The following is a 17294-nucleotide window of genomic DNA, read 5'->3' on the forward strand; positions in this document are numbered from 1 at the left end:
TAATTCGCCTCCGACACACCTAATAAAGCTGGGAAAAGGAGGCGAGCCTAGACTCGTTCGGCGTGCCCGTTACCTTCGCCTCTTCCTCTTTAATGAAAAAAAACAAAACAAAAGAAAACCAGAACCTCATTTAGGTCTTTTATTTTCAGAGATTATATCTGACGTGCTAATATACACTTTTGATCTCATTAGGACGCCCAGGGCTACTTGTCAACTCCAGATTCACTGAACTGTAGTCGTATTTCATGCCAGCTCTGTCTGAATGACCTTTTCTATGTAGGTCGTGTCGAGTCACATGGCAATGCTGACAGGAGAGAGGAAAAAGGCGGCAAAAGAAGTAACTATCATTTCAATCTCACTGTATATTCTTTTTAACCATAATTATATCATTAACTAGAATGACTGCCTGGATGCTTCCACCAACCAGTCATGTTGCAGTTTATTTCCACGTTTGTCCAAAACTATCATCAATATATCATTTTTATGCTCAATAGACATTTGGTGAAATTGTGTGAAAGAGTTCACAGTGACCTCTGACAACTCAATTTAAAATCAGTTCAATCTTGAGTCCAGGTGGCTGTTTTCGCCCAATTTGAAGAAATCCACTCAAGGCGTTCCCGAGATATGGCATGTGTCTTGACCTTTGAAAGATCCTGACCTTTGAATGCTAAAATCGAATCGGTTCATCCGTGAGTCCAATTGGATGTTTGTGCCAAATTTGAAAACATTTTCTAGAGTGAGAAATCGTGTTGACAGGACGACGAGCTGAAACCATTGATGGCTCCGGCCACAGCTTCGTCACGGACGCATTAAACAATTAAAACCAAGATGAAGGGACATCAAGACAGAGAGAATATGATATATCAATTTCTCATCAAAAAAATATACTAATTTGCTGACTGTAGAAATGTCATCGCATTTCGCCCGACATGTTCCCAGATTCTGAGCACTTTGCTCTCACCCCTACCATTTAGTCCAACCACTTCCCTTCAATGACTGCCTTTTAAAATCTGTTGTACATTAAGGCTCATTTGCAGTCAGACTAATCGCTTGGTTGCAGTTCCCAACCACTGAAACCACTTTATGAGTTAAACCATAGTCTTAACATCCCATGTCACAAGCGACAAGTCATACAGACGACAGTTGATTCTCATGTGTAAATCAGGAGTTGAGGTCATTCTCGGCTCAGTAAACACAGGAAGCAGATGATCATTTAAATCCTAAATACGTGTCTCTCATGTGGAGAAAAAAAAAGAACAGGCATGACCTGATCTCCCGACCCTGTCGGACTACGGGAGCAGTTTTACTTGAAACACGTGGCTTAAAGTTGTTAACAAAGCAAAACACTACAAAATGATTGGGTTAGGTTGAATGAAAAACATCTTGGTTTGGCTTCAAATGGCTACGAAATTGAAACAAAACTGCAACAAAAGTTCTTGGTTAGGTTTATGCAACAAACACTTTTGGTTACGTTTAAGCAACAACACGACTTGGTTATGTTTAGGCAACAAAGTTGGTTCTGGCAGGAAACGAACAACAGTGTCCTGGGTGAAAGCACATTCACCACACTGACCTCCTCCATACGCAGACTTATCTGACACATATTTTTGATGCAACAAAAGCAAACGTAATGCATGATAAATAGTTTGTTGTATGGGAAAGTACGTTTTAGGAGACAGGGCTGGATCTCCAGCTGATGAACTTTTTGGTGGCTCTCAGAAATGAGATGAAGTGAGATAGATGACTTTATTCATGCAATATATACCAATAAAATGTTCAGAAGAGCAACAAGGAAAAAGTAGGAGAATATATTCAAGAATAGATCAGTTCATTTAACTTAAATAGTAGCCTACTCAAAATCACACTAACTCACACAGGGAATGGGCTCTTTCGTGGCCAAAACAAAGCACGGTTAGCTTTGCCATTAGCTTTAGAAACAGCCAATGTTCTCTTTCAAAAGAAAGACGTGACTTAGGGAAGCTTAAAAGACAAGTACATTTCTTGTTTGTTTTTCCCCATCATCACATGATGATTTATGGATTGTCTATCTTCAATTAGTTATGTTTTGTTGATGTATCTGTCTGATTATTGCCGCAGACACAAAAATTCATTTCTGAAAGGATAATGATGAATTTATTTCCATTTTAGGATAAAATGTCTTTCATTGAGTTCTTGGCGAACGATTATGATAAAAAAAAAAAAAAAAAAAACATCTCTACATCCTACCAGTCAGAAACCAGGGTAAAACCTGTAAATTGAGGCCCACGATTCACGTGGTTTCATTTCCTGTCTCTGTTATTGTGGCGTTAGCAATACGCTGCACGACATACTGTTGTATTTCGCCGTTAATAGTCTGCAATTTATAAATACTGGTTTCACACGAATGTGTCACAGTGTTTTGGTGACTAAATATATTGGTGAGGAGTTTCAACCGCAGTGTTGGCTAATGCTAAAAATGCTAAGGCAACCATGACCGTTGTCACAGTAAACCCCAGCTATCTCCAACAACAACTATCCAACGAGCCAATTAATCACGGTAGGGTATTGATTAAGTTCGCTATGCTTCGTTTAGAATGTTACTGTCTATTAGAGGTGACGTTAGATTGTTTGGATGCTGGCTGGAGTCGTGCTAACGCTAGCTGCAGGTGCACTACCGCTAGCTACCGCTGCGGTGCTAATGGTAGCTACAGCTGCTGTGGAGGGTTTAGCTTTCAGACTCTGATAAACTCTTGAGCTTTTAGATTAAGCGCGTTGTTTGAGTTCTAGACGTGTTGACTTCTCCAGCTTTGCATTTCACATCACAATACTGCTGCGAGTGATGACCATCTGTCTGTCTATGTCGAGTCTTGAACGCGACCGTTTCTGCTCGATCTTATTACCTCGGACAACTGCGCAAGCAGCTTCACGAGCAACGCCCCCTAGTGACGTAGTACACTCGACTGACCAATGGTGCAACTTGATCAGCCACTTAACCACTACTGTTTGTTTGTTTCTCCTCATCACATGATGATTTATGGACCATCTATAATTTATTGTCATGATGTTCTGTTGTTGTATTTGTCAGATAATTGCCACAGACACAAACGACATTTGTGAAAGGACAATGAACATAACTCATTTCCTTGTTTGGGTAAAATGCCAGAGTTCTTCTGAGTGGATGATTATGATTAAAAAAAAAAAAAAAAAACGGTTTCAGGAGAGTTTTTTTCTGTAGTAGACTTCATCAAGTTTGAGACAGGACACAATTCTTTGTTTTCAAAAGGCTGAGCCACCTGTGACTACTTGGGAACAGGGTGGGGCCATCAATTAGTTGATTCATTATGTGCTTGTCGGTTACCCTCTGTGATGTCTCTATTTGTAATTTTTCCTTTTTCATACAAGTTGTGGTCATTGGCAATCTGGGCTGAAGATGACAAGGAGGGCCCAGTAGCAGCTTCTTCTTCTTCTTCTTCTTCTTCTTCTTCTTCTTCTTCTTCTTCTTCTTCTTCTTCTTCTTCTTCTTTTGTGTGACCAGGCACTGTGGTTAAGAGTGGGGCAGCACCAAATTCATCCTAGGGGGTAGAGTTGCCTCGGGAGAGGAACAGTGGCCCAAATTTGTATATTCTTGACAGAGTAATATTTGCCGTTTTCTTAGGTTTCAGTTGGAATGAATCCCTTAGGAATTGACGTTGGTAACTTTGTTACTTCATGTATTTTTTCCATCTTATTTGCTCTTTGTTAATTTTCCTCTGACTTTTGTTCTTCCTTTTTGTTCAATTGTGCTGTTTGTATTTGTATTTTTTTTTTTTTTTGCATGGGCTTCTGCCTTGTGAGACATTTTTTTCATATCAACACCTTTTTTCCACTCACATCCAGTGCCAGACTGCCCCAATAAAACCCCTGATTTACACGCGGTCATATGATAGCACTTTTACAAAGTGCTTTTCAGGAAGAACAACATAGGAAAGGGGGAGATACAGGAGATGGAGATAGATATGAAAATAGCAACTAAACAAATACATTTTAATGTATCCATTTCAATTTGTCAGAAAGAAGAAATTCCAATTAAGAGGCAAATAAATATATATTTACATAAATATGTCATACATGTATTTGCTTCTCTGGGTTAGTATTGGTTTTAGTGTTTACGTGTTATTTTGAGGAATGTTTGAGTCGCGTCTACTCCCAGTGTGACTCGCTCCTGTGTGGCATTAGACGCACCTGGAGTTAAAGTGAGTGAACTGTGCTGGTATTTGCCCGCTGTGTCTTTACAACAGTCAGAGAACTTTTTCTTTTCAGGACGATACTTGCCAGCCTTACATATGTTCACCATGAAGCGGTTGTTTTAGCGACACCACCTTATTTATAAGAAAACATTTAAGAGATGAGGGGGGGGGAAAGGTTCAACCCAAAAAATAAACGTCCACTTAGGCCAGTAATTGCTGCCATTTAAAAAAAAAAAGTAGCTCAGTGGAACTCTAAATAATACTTCTGGTGACACACTCTTAGATGAATCTGTAGACAATGTTGGATTAAACTTAAATTAGACATAACTGTTTCAATCATATAATCTGAGAGAGGGAGAGGAGAGAGTGTGTGTATGTGTATGTGTGTGTGTGTGTGTGTGTGTGTGTGTGTGTGTGAAGGTCGGGGTGGGGTGTAGCTGTGTGGGGAACGTAGTTCAATAATGAGAGCATTAGGCAACTATGGTAGGGGGTGAGCTGTGTGTGTGTGTGTGGAGGAGGGTGGGGGGTGGTGCGGCGAGGGGGCTTGGTGGGTTGCAGCCTAATCCCTGGGGAAAATGTGGAAGAAATTAATCTAAATTACAAGGATGAGGCTAGTCTGGAGTCTGGGTCTGGAAGGGCTACAGAGGGAATAGAAGGAGGGTGAGAGACACAGAGGGAGGAAGAGGGGAAACAGCCATTACTGCTTTTTCTTTTTCAGAATTTTGGTCGCTGTGTGTTTTTTTTCTCTCTCTCTCTCTCTCTCTCTCTCTCTCTTTTCTTTTCATTTTCCTCATCCTGTGGGAATGAAGTGGCCTGTCTTCCTTCCTCCTTGGCTTGCCACCCAGACACCCCTCCTTCACTCGCTCACGCACAGGCCTCTTACCAATTAGTCAGCAGCGTAGCCGGCGTGGACAGAACTTCAGGGACCTCTCAATCCCTGCTCTCTCCTCCCTGTGCTATCTTCTCACAGACAACAGATGTCTCGGTTTCTCAGGGAACATGCGTCTCTTTGCTCTTGGAGCCCTCTGCTCCAACCCCCCCCCCCCCCTCGTTTTCTCCAAACCTGCCACATCCCAGAACTCTTAGCTAACAGGAAAGAGATTAGCTGTCGCCAAAATACGACGCACACATACGCGCTTGCTCGCACACAAACCCCGGTCCAACACCAGGAAGAGCCCCTTCTTCTTTCTTATTTACCCTGACATGAAAACAGATAAATTACACAGGATGGTTGCCGCCGCTGATCTATCTAATGAAAAGCATCTGGCGTCTCCCCCTTGCTAACCAACATACAAGCAAGTCTTGTTCACCTACCTAGGCCCGAGCGCAGTAATGGGAACAAGCTGTTTGGTCAACAAACAGGCATGTAAACACAAATGTACCGAGCTTTACGACACACAGCACTCTTTACTCCTTGAGCGGGGCACAACAACAACACAGATCACATGGTGTCACCGCTCACTCAGGTGTTTGTTTCTCAAAAAGGGTTTAGCACAAATAACTGTTAAGCCTATCGCGGATCAATAGAAAACTCCTAAGTCTTGAAAAAGTAACATTTGTTGCTCATTGTCAGTGTTAATGGGATTATGGATTAGCGGAGGGATTATTGATCCGTCTGTGTCTCGCCGTTCTGTCCGGTTCTTCGTCTCATCATCATCATCGGCCTACACATGGCGGATTCCCAAGCCCGCAGTGAATGGTGGCTGTCTAAAAGCCGAGGGTTTAACGCCACGGTAACGCCACGTCACATCGGCGAGGCGTTAAAGAGTTTCCTCAGAAACCACCTGCTGCCATTGTAACGCCGTTCTCAGATCATGTCTGGTTTGTTAATTCAAACAAAATGACTAAAGGAGATCACTCCACTGTGGAGGACACGCTGCAATATATGGTTTCTCTCAGGAAATTGCAGAGCAGAGGTGAAGCATCTCGTTTCTAGCACTGCCTTTTATAATGACTTTTTGTACTATTTATCGTTTTTTGTTCTTGTTTGGCGTTCTGTAGACAGAAAACGAAGAATTTCATTCTACAGGGAAACACGTTTCTTTACTGTGCATATGTTAATAAACCCTTTGAATCTTGAATCTAGCACGTCTCATCTCCTGAACACGGTTTCCATGATATCTTTGACAAATCCGGTCAACAATCATGTCTTCTGGGTTTCACATGGGCCAGAAACCCCCTCACCCTGACCTTCCTTCACCGTTACACTAATTGATTTTGTGGGTCATATACATTATAGTGCATTACTTTGTTGGAAGTGTAGCTATGAACAATGTATTGGATCAACGAAGCAGTTATTGTCGCTCTTTTTTGCCTTTATCTTTTATTTGAGTGTCAAGCATATTGTGTACAAATTACATGCAACTTCTGGGAGGGAACAATAACAAATCACAAGACTTGACCGCAACGACAGGAAAAGCAGCATATGTGCCGCTTCAGTCATGCATGCTGGCTGAACACGCCGTCCGTCGACGTTTAATACACAAATCTCACGGTGAATCATCTCCAGCCTGTACATCATCAGGCCGGACGGTCGCATGTGGCTTCACTAACGTCTATCACACATCACACAGAGATTGGGCACGCCAACTCCCGTCAAGACTCGGTTTACTTTATGATCCTTCACGATCGCTCAACAATGAAAACGGCTAGTGGGTCTCGTCGTCCTCGGCGATGAGGGGGAAGCGTTTAAAACTGCAGAGTGGGAGTCGTAAAAAGCAGGGAGATGGTGCGCTGAGCGTTACGCGTTCATGTGTTTGTGTGATGGCCTCGCTTCAGAGCAGGAATGCCCATCGGCAGCCACCAGCCTTTATGGTTCAGCTAAAGGTAAAGCTCATTACTCCGGCAGTCCCTAACCAGCTGTACGCCGTGGTTCAAGCTTCGGGCCTCGGGCGCTTTGACTTCCCACTAATAAAGATAGCAAATCAGGAGAGGAACATGTAGAGATGTGGGATTCTGCAGAGAAAATGCAAAGCAGTAAGTACTGCTAACACTCAAACTACTACTACTGATGATGATGATGAAAACAATATTTTAAAAATAAAAAAAATAGGCATAAAAGCACATAACATTGCAAGAATAGACATCAAAATCATTTTTAATTTGTGTTTTCAAGACGTTTTTAAAACTGAGGAAGAGCATTCCAGAGTCAGGGGGCACCGAAGCAGAAGCTCTGTCGCCCCATATTAAAAAAAAAAAAAAAATTGAGAATGGTCCGGCAGATGCATGAAGAGGAAGCCAGTGTAAGTAGAGTTAAATTGGGGTTTTATGTCGAGGAGGTGCGTGTGAGGATACAGGACAGAGGGAGGATGAGAGGCTTGAGTTCTGAATAATTTTCAATGAATAGAAGCGATTGAAAACAGTATACTTGGAAAAATGATTTAAAACTCTAGGCACACAAACTAAGTTAAAGGGGCAGAAAAAAAAAATGCGAACACGGTAAGGTGCGTTTTAGAGGTAGGAAATACCCAAATGAAAAGATACATATCTGCCAAAGCAAGAGAAAATAGTAAACATGTGAAGCCAAAGCTGCTTTGAATGGATTTCTTTGAAAGCAAATGCTTCCAGTATGGAGTGAATCATTGTAAAACCACATTCATTTCCTGCCTGTGTTTATCCAAAGAGGGATGAGATACAAAGCTGTCCAGACTTGTTTGCAGTGTGCTTTGCAGAATGGTGTGCAGAGCGAGAGAGAGAGAGAGAGAGAGAGAGAGAGAGAGAGAGAGAGAGAGAGAGCGAGAGAGAGAGAGAGAGAGAGAGAGAGAGCGAGGCCATACTTAAGCAACTTGTAGTAACACTTATAGGAAGAGTAGTGTGACGGCCTCGTGGCTACTGGTTAGAAATGCATGTATGTAAATAAGCGTTGTTCAGTCCAGGCTTTTTATTGTAGAAATAACATAGAATACAAAGAATACAAACAAAGCATTTTTCTTCCTAAATTTGAACGAATCTCTCATTTTTTAATCAAAGACACGGAGACGTTTTCTCCTCTCTCCTCTGCTTATTCCTTCACTTCCCGGCAATTTATCCACCCCATGTTTGGCATATGGCAGCCACAGACTTGCATGCCTCAATTATGTTGGACGCTATTGTGTTGGAGGGAGGGAGAAAAAAAAGGGAGTGATGTTTACAGTACCAACCCGTGGCATCCGGCCACCATGCCGTTTCTGCATAACGAGCGAAGGTGGTGATGAAAGGTGTCAGTGTCCACTGTCAGATTGGCGTACCTCCTCTCTAAACAACGGGGAGAGAGAGACAGACAGAGAGAGAGACAGAGAGAGAGAGAGACAGAGAGAGAGAGGGGAAGAAAGTGAAACAGAGGGGCTAGTTTTCTGCTGTGGTTTTGGTTAAGAGACAGATGGTCTGAAGGACGTGGAGAGAATTTTACGATCTGGTCCAACTATGAAAAGTTAAAAAAAAATCTCAAATTGGAACACCATCGGTGGTGATCATTTTTTGTTTATTAGCTGTGGAGGAAGGAGGCATTAAAGAGTCTTATCAAACTACAGTGAAAAAATGTTGTGCAAGTTTATAGGAGGAAACGAGCAATATGCTGATGATCTGGATGTGGAACCGGCATGAATGAAACTGATGTCTCCAGGCTGTATTTGTGCAAAGTGCGTACTATGAGTGATTGTGTTTGTGTGTGTAATTGAATTCAGGCAACACACATTTAGACAAAATCTCAAATGTTTGAACTGGCTGTGATGGGCTTGTTTCCTATGTTTGAACAGTGTCAGAAAGTGGGGAATCCATTCACTCTAAAGATTATTATCATCACAAAAGCACAAAAATCATTCTGTTAAAAAAAATCTGTGTGTGTGTGTGTGTGTGTGTGTGTGTTTGTGTGTGTGTGTGTGTGTGTGTGTGTGTGTGTGTGTGTGTGTGTGTGTTTGTGAGAGAGAGCATTATATATGTTGTGTACACTAACATGCACCTGCCTCTCCAGGATATATAAAAAGAAGATGAGCGTGACTGCCATGGACAATGTTTCTGCTGATGCAACGGTTGCCAGAGAATAAACTGGCATGTCAAAGGAACAACAACACACAAAAAAAAAGGAACATAAAGAGTGCAAAGGGAGAAGGAGGGACAGAGAGAGGGAGAGACGTCCCAGATGTCAGTGATATGAGGGCGATAAAGCTCATATCTCAGCATGTTTACACTCAGAACTGCTGCTCTATGGCCTTCTATCTGATTGTTTGGTGAGAAACAGAGGTGTCCCACTTATCAAGGCCTCATTTCAACACCCTTCAAACCGACCACGTCATGCGTACACCTTCAAAAAACACTGTGCAGGATGTGACACTATACTTTCTCATACCATGAGTGTCAAACCTGAGACTATTAAAAAAAATAGTAAACCCTCCTAAAAAAATGTTTGTTTGTATTAACAGGAAGCTCTGCCAACGCAGGGAAAGAAAAATACGATTCCGGTGATACATTTCATCATTCATATTTAAACAAGGATCTGTCACAGAGTTGGGAAATCAAGACACAAGGAGCAAAAAAAAAGTGGTTGTGCGATTTGCACATCCATCCTGGAAGCACCTGTTTTGGGTGTGTGTGCATGTGTTTGTGCATGTGTGTGAGTGAGATGAGACGCTAGATATTTAGTAACATGCCTTTCATGAAGTGAATCACAAGTATCTCACAACTCACATCGCAGGGAGCAATCTTTCACAATATTGCCATGTGTGCGATGTAATCGTAAAATGGACTCCTGTTAACACGTAATGATACTTATCAATGTGCAGTATCTGTAGAAATGAATGCAATTCAGGCAGAAAAAACTTTTATAATGAAACTAGAGCATGGCGATCTTATTGTGTGTGTGTTGTCTTCATCCGTGCATGCATGAGTGAGTATGAATAAGAGCGTCAGTGTGTGATTGTGTAAGTATATAAGTCTGAATGCATACATGCGTGTGAGTATACTTGTGTGCATGTGTGCTCAGCGCTTTGTGCAAACAGACGGACAGAAGTCTCAAGCGGGGAGAAAAATGTGCAGCTTGAAATATCGGTCTTGTTCTGACACGTCTCATCATTTTCTGCTCTACACCAACCGCCCGAGTCAAAGCACAGCTGTCTACCGAGCAGCCCGACAGTAGCAGCAACATTCACACCGCCGGCTCATCACAAAAAGACAACTCGCAAGATCTCAAAGCTTCTTATTCCATTTACATGGAATCAAAATCATTTTATTTGGATAGTACCGGAGCTTCATTTCTCAACAAAAACAAAAAACAACTGGATATGGCAAAAAAAAAAAAGCACAAGTCTCAGTTGAAAAATATGACACCGAAGGTCTCTGCTTTGGGTGGAAGTAATACCAGAGAATATCACTCAGACAGCCGTCCAGCGACAGGCAGGAGGGGGAAGAAAGAGACTCTGTTTTACAAAGTATCTGTTAACAGTTTTTGTTTATCTGTTTTGAAAGTCCCTTTGGAGACTTTGGAGACAAAATAAAGTCATTAGATTGGGGGGGAAAAAAAATAGAAAGGGGGAAAACTTTCCGTATGCACTGATTTATTGCAGATGAAGGTAAATGTCCAAAGGGAAATAGGTAAATTAGCTCTCTAGAGAAGCTGAGCTTACAACATAAGACCATTTCCTCTATTCACAGGTCACCAGTGCCGTGAGCTACACAACACAGCCCCCCCCCAAACCGTCCTCTCTCCTTACTTTACCTCTAAGGGGGAACATTTTCTTAACTGTCTAATCTCCATCTGATCCCAATTTCCTCTAAGTGTCCCCTTGAAAGCAGTTTCCTAAAGAACTTAATCTGTATCCCGAGACAAAGTCACGTGCACGCTCTCAAATGTTTAATCTGATGCCTCGTTTAAAAAAACCCCGCAAGAGGTCAAATCTGAGGTGATATTATGGTGTTAGAATAATGATGATGATAATGTGGGACAGTGTTCACTTGCTCCTCTTTGGTCGGGTCAGAGGTCGCGGCGAGCTACAGAGCAGCCGGTAGGAGTCTTGCTTAAGACGCTCTGGTGGGATGTCTGCATCTTCAACCTCCCCTCTCTTTCTCTCTCTCTCTCTCTCTCTCTCTCTCTCTCTCTCTCTCTCTCTCTCTTAAAAACAGCCAGAGCAGTTCAGTCTGCCGCCACCGGAGCCACACACGTGTCCTTTCTGACCTGAGATCAGATCCCACCAGTACTTTCAAAAGTCAAATATGGTTAGGCACTTCCTGGCTTCTCCCACTGGCTCGGGATTAAGTTCTGCCAGCTCTTCCTCTTCTGTGTAATTATCGTTCTGGGAAGATGCCATGATAAAGACATCGGTTCACCCTGGGCGAGGCTCAGAGCAGTCTGGTTTGTGAGGTTGGATTCCCTTACAGGGGATCCCCTACAGTTATAGGAACAACATCACGGCGGTGACACCGTCAACGTCTGCAGTAATTGAGTTGCATTTGATCACAGGATTTAACTGCTGCTGTGATATGTGTGGTCAAGCAGTGTTCACCGTGTACATCCAGTGTTCAGGCTTTAGTTCAGAATCCGGAGGGGAAGCAATTGTGGTACAAATGGCTTTCACAACATTTAAATGTTGAGAAATATTTGCTTTTCTATGAGTTTGATTCATTACTGGAGAAAACACAAAGCAGCCAAGGAGAGTTATTGTGGTCTCCTATTGTCCACGTACTTCCCCCCTGAATTGAATTGTGTATTTCCTCCTGTAAATATGAGATTCAGGTATGTATGTATGTTTCTTCTTTTGCCCACACTGCAGAACAATGACCTTTGGAGATTGTAAAATTAGAAAAACAAAACATCTGTAAAAAAATATTCAATTTTATATACATACAATTTATATCTATGATAAACATATGGTGCCTTTCACAATGTCTTACTATTAAACCTGGTTATCCTGATAGACAGGCACTGCATTGTAAATTAGTGGAAACATTATAAAAAACTGCATTTTCTGCAGGTGGAGAACATATTTGACGGTCTAGTAAAGATCATGTGACAAACCAGCCGGCTGAGCCGCCGTTGCTGTGAGATTAAAGATCAATCACTATGCAATATCTCATAATTGACCTTGTCATTTACTGATGTTTATGATTGTCAGATGAGATCCACACTTTTCTCTGCTCCCCCGCCTCCCACACTAACTCCCAACCGTTGGGGAAAATAAGAAACAACAAGGTAATTAGGAACACCCTTTTTATTGGTGAACATACCAAGGAGGCGAGGAGTTACAAGGCATGCTATATAGTGCTACTGCTGTTATGCATGTACATACATGCACATAACCAAAGAAACGATGGAATCCAAGACATGGTCATAAAGTCAGGCCATAAAATGCCTGTGTGCACACAAACACACGAATGCATAAATATTCAGGGTTGGGTAATAACAGTATACTTTCATAACGTATTATTTTGGAGTCAACAAGTTATATTATATTACATTAATTACAAAAAAGATGCATGATATCAGAGCACACATATTTTTTAAGTGATGCCGTGTAACATTTGAAAGAAGACATTAAACATTCTTCCAAGAAATAAAAAAGCGATTATTACTTTAAATGACTTTGTAGGCATGTTATGCCTTATTAGATAAGCATAGGGAGATGACTGAGGGAAGAGAGAAATGTGGAAAGAGCTGAAGAAATGAAAATTCAAACTAGGGACATTGCGTTCATGCACATGGATTCAAAGCCACTAGGGTCCCAGCCCCCAATTTCAACAGTATGAAAAGTATGATGAAAAGTAAACACACATCAGCAGGAAACAAGTTTGCTGTTTTTTTGTGGTCCCAAAAAAGCATTTCCCCTAAAAAAGAAACATCTGTAAAACTATTGACCTGGAACTACAAATAAGGTCAATTATTACTCTTTGCCATATTATTTTTCTTTTAAACCACAGAACTTTCACATTTGTAAAAAAAAAAATCCCAAAGCCTAAAAAAATATTTATTAAGAGTAGGAATGTGTGGGTGAGGCCGGTTGGAGAAACATTGCTGCATAATGTGCAGAAGTAAGACAACTTTTCGGGGGTGATGCTTGGTGACTGGGCATTTTCTTTAAATCAGGTATCCAGTTAATCATGTATAATCATTTCACAATCAGTCACGTTAACTCATGGTGATTTCCTTGAAGCAAATGACCAAAAAAATATTTTTGTGAAATCGAGGGAAAATCCATTTTGTCATTAATCCTGGAATCACTGTTAGTCAGCAAAGATGTATCATCGTCCTTTAAAAAAGGTGCAATGTGTAATATCTGCCCACATGCTCCAAACACATAGGGGGCAGTGTTTCACCTCTACTCCTGGGTCCGAACGATCTCAGCGCTTATATATATAAAGTCAACTACTCACAACAGAGCAAAGACACACATAATACTGCAAACTGCTGAAACTCTGAGAGCTACTCAAAATAACAAAATTATATTATAATTGCGTTTGGGGTTGGCCTTTTTTTACCATGTTTAGGATTCCACTCACGGCTGTATGGTCGGTGCATAATTTACACATTGCAGAATCACATTGGTGAAAGCAGAACAAAAAGAGTGAATTTAAATAAAACGAGGAACCGAACAATACGATTACATGCTTTAATTTTTTTATCATCTTTTTCTATAATAACTCGTTTAACATATCAATTATCTGGAGTCTGACAGCAACTAATCAGGTTTACTGAATACAAAGTAGCCGTATCAATGTAAACCTTCATCTTCATATGCTTCCAACCCGTGACGATGACATCACAGAGCAGTTGTTGGCATTCATCTCCTGGCTGGAGCTCACACACACACACACACACACACACACACACACACACACACACACACACACACACACACACTGATGAGGGCAACAGGTAACAGTGAGTTAGGCCGCTAACAGACTGAATGTTAGTGATCTCCCTCTGCTCAATCTACTGTGTCACACTGAGCGGAGAGGAAACGTAGCAGTGTGTGTGTATGTGTGTGTATTTCAACTTGCACATGTGGTCACATACATGTGTCAATGTGTGTGAGGTGGGGTGGAGTGGTGGTGGTGGTGGTGGTGGGGGGGGGGCTTAGAGCAGCATGTACACACATAAACATCCTCCAGGCAATGGGAGTCATCCTGGGAATATTTATCTTTGCTGGTAACGCAAAGAGGCAGCCAACCTCTAATCTGGCCCTCAGCTATTTTCTCTGAAATCTCCGACAGGGAGGGAGGGGGGGTGGGGGGTGGGGGGGTGGAGAGACAACGGAGTCAGTGGGGAAGGAAAGAAATCTCTACAAAGGTGGAGGGAGAATAAATGGGAGAGACAGGGCTTGTCTGGTGCTTGTGCGCTTGTATTAAAAGTGTGTGTCTCTTGACATCCCCGTGTGTGTGTTCGTGTGTGTGTGTGTGTGTGTGTGTGTAGAGATTGTAGGTGTCCGTTTTTTATTTCTTTGTGCACGTGTGTGTCCAGGCAGGTCAAGAGGGGTGGCCAGGGGCTGGGTGATGAGGCGTGGTAGGGATCCTGTGTTCGGTGTGTCTGTGAGGCAGAATGAGGTGGGTGATGGAGGTGCACACGTGTGTGTGCGTGTGTGCATGTGTGTGCATGTGCGTGTGTGTGTGTGTGTGTGTGTGTGCGTGTTAGTGGCCATGCCCCGCAGGCTGAGCTGGATCTCTCAGTGTGCGACTGATTCGATGTGAATGGCAGCGTGCCGTGTGGGTCCATCGTGGCCAAATGACTTCTGACACTCCTCGCCTTGTTCCTTGACGTCTGAGGAGACAAGACGACACACACACACACACACACACACACACACACACACACACACACACACACACACACACACACACACACACACACAAACACACAAGAATGCTAGATAAATAACTAGAACACCAAAATTAATCTCAACGCACACATAAACGGATACATATGGACACACAAAAAAAGATGACAAGATGTTTCACATTTTGTCTTCAGTGTCTTTGAATGGAATGGAACATTGAATGGAACATTGAATGGAAAATTGAGCGCTTCAAATTGAACGTCTCCCAAAGTAGGAACATGACAGTCGGTTGTTGTTTGCTTTCATTTGCTTGTAGGTCTCTATCCTACATGTGTTTTCCTTTAACATCCCTGACCTAAACTAGTCAGGGAGCCTCGGGGAGATGCACTGTCATGGGACAGAGTGCACACAAAGGGAAACAAGACTTTTGCGCTGCACTACTTCACTGCTCCGTCTTCCCACGTTTACAGTCTACCTGCAAATATGGGCGTTTACAGCAATGTGCGTCGTTCACTGCTTTGACGACTGCCACCGTGACCACACACACGCGTCCAAACTACTCGTCTGGGCAGTCAGTGTGTGTTCATTTGGGTCCGTTTGATACTGTCATGTCACATACAGTCTGCTCGGTGCTGCGCTCGTCCTTGCCTCGGGGCTGAACTCATCCAAGACAAGCACTTGATTTGACTTGGGCCATGTTTTCTGGTACACCACCACGGCTCATGAACGCTTTGGATCTCAGCTACGACAGACAGGGAGCACGTCTTCGTATTATAATGTCCAAAGAAATTACTGAGGGGTTTGTGCATCCAGGCTTTGACAAAAAGGGAGGCATGGGAATGAATGAACAGCAGCAGAAAAAACACTACAAAGTGTACAAAGTAAAGTTAAATACATCATTTACAAAGCATGATATACAGAAAATCATTATCTCCAATATACAAGTATATACAGACTTTTTCAAAGCCGAGCGTTGAACAAAGTAATCACAATATTTCAATAATTCAAGCGAGATCTCATAACATGATGATTCATAATTGAGCTGTGGTTTCACGGCCTATACTGGTGATATTCACACAAGTTGATTGTTACTGATTACTTCATCCTGAAAACTATTGTTTTGTTATCATCTAAAATATGAAACAGTTAACTACAGCTGGACTATGTAGGTCCATCCCCTAAAGTGAGTCACAAAGGAAAATAATAATGAATAAATCCCCATTATACAGCCTGGAGAGTTTTCCTATTTGTTGGCATAGTCAAAGTGATCAACCGGCTTTACTGTGGGCTTGCAGTTCTTGTTAATTTTTACGCTCACTTGCTAAGTGTTGTTTGATCTATGGCGAAACAGCAGCGATGAGCATGCCGAGGCCTGCAGGCTGCTTATTGTGTCACACTGCAACCTGAACAGAAGATCTGGGTGATTTAATATGTGAACGAAGGTTGCAATGCTTCACTTAGAGTCGCTACCATCCGTTAGCACAGCAGCCGTAGCTAGCGTTCTTACAGCAGCCATAGCTAGCGTTAGCACGCCTGCAGGCAGTGTCTACACAATCTAACTTCACCCCTAACAGACAGCATGACTCTAAGTGAAGCATCACAAGCTTCATTAACATGTCATATGATTAATTGGCTCGTTCCATACGTTGCTGTTGGAGATAACTGGGCTTTTTACCGTGATAACTGTCTTGGTTGGCTTAGCATTTTTACTAGCATTAGCTCAGCCTCGCCAACATATTTAGCTACCACAACACTGTGTGACATTTATTAGCATCTCCGACACCTTTGTATGAAACCAGTATTCATAAATTGCAGACTGTTAACGGGGATATATCACAGTATGACGTACAGCGGGGCTAACGTCACAATAACAAAGACAGGAAGGAAATCACGTGTTGACCTGGGGCCCGTTTCACAAAGCAGGTTCAACAAACTCTGAACCTAACCCTGAACTCTGAGTTGACCAACTCTGAGATGGGCAACTCTGAGTTTTCGGTTTCAGAACAGCGGTTTTGAATTAGTTCAGTCAACTCTGAGTATGTAAACTCTGAGTTACGCGCGTGCCTGCCGACTCTACAAAGCCATCATCAATGGAGCTCCGATACTACGATTCACCATGGCAACTGGGAGAGCGTTATTAGATATTACCGAGTGTTTATGTAGAAAACGAGCTCATCCTGAGAAAGCGGAGCACCGTAACTGCAGCAAAGTAGCGATAGTTGGCGTGGCAGACATTTACTGCCCGATCTAATGTGTATAACTGAATGAAACAGTCTATTGATCTAAAGGTAATAATTCTTTATTTTCAGACTTGAACAGCGACACTGTGGTGCAGGTGACAGGGGTTCAATTC

The sequence above is a fragment of the Eutrigla gurnardus genome, assembly GCF_963514095.1.
Source record: "Eutrigla gurnardus genome assembly, chromosome: 2".
Taxonomy (NCBI): Eukaryota; Metazoa; Chordata; class Actinopteri; order Perciformes; family Triglidae; genus Eutrigla; species Eutrigla gurnardus.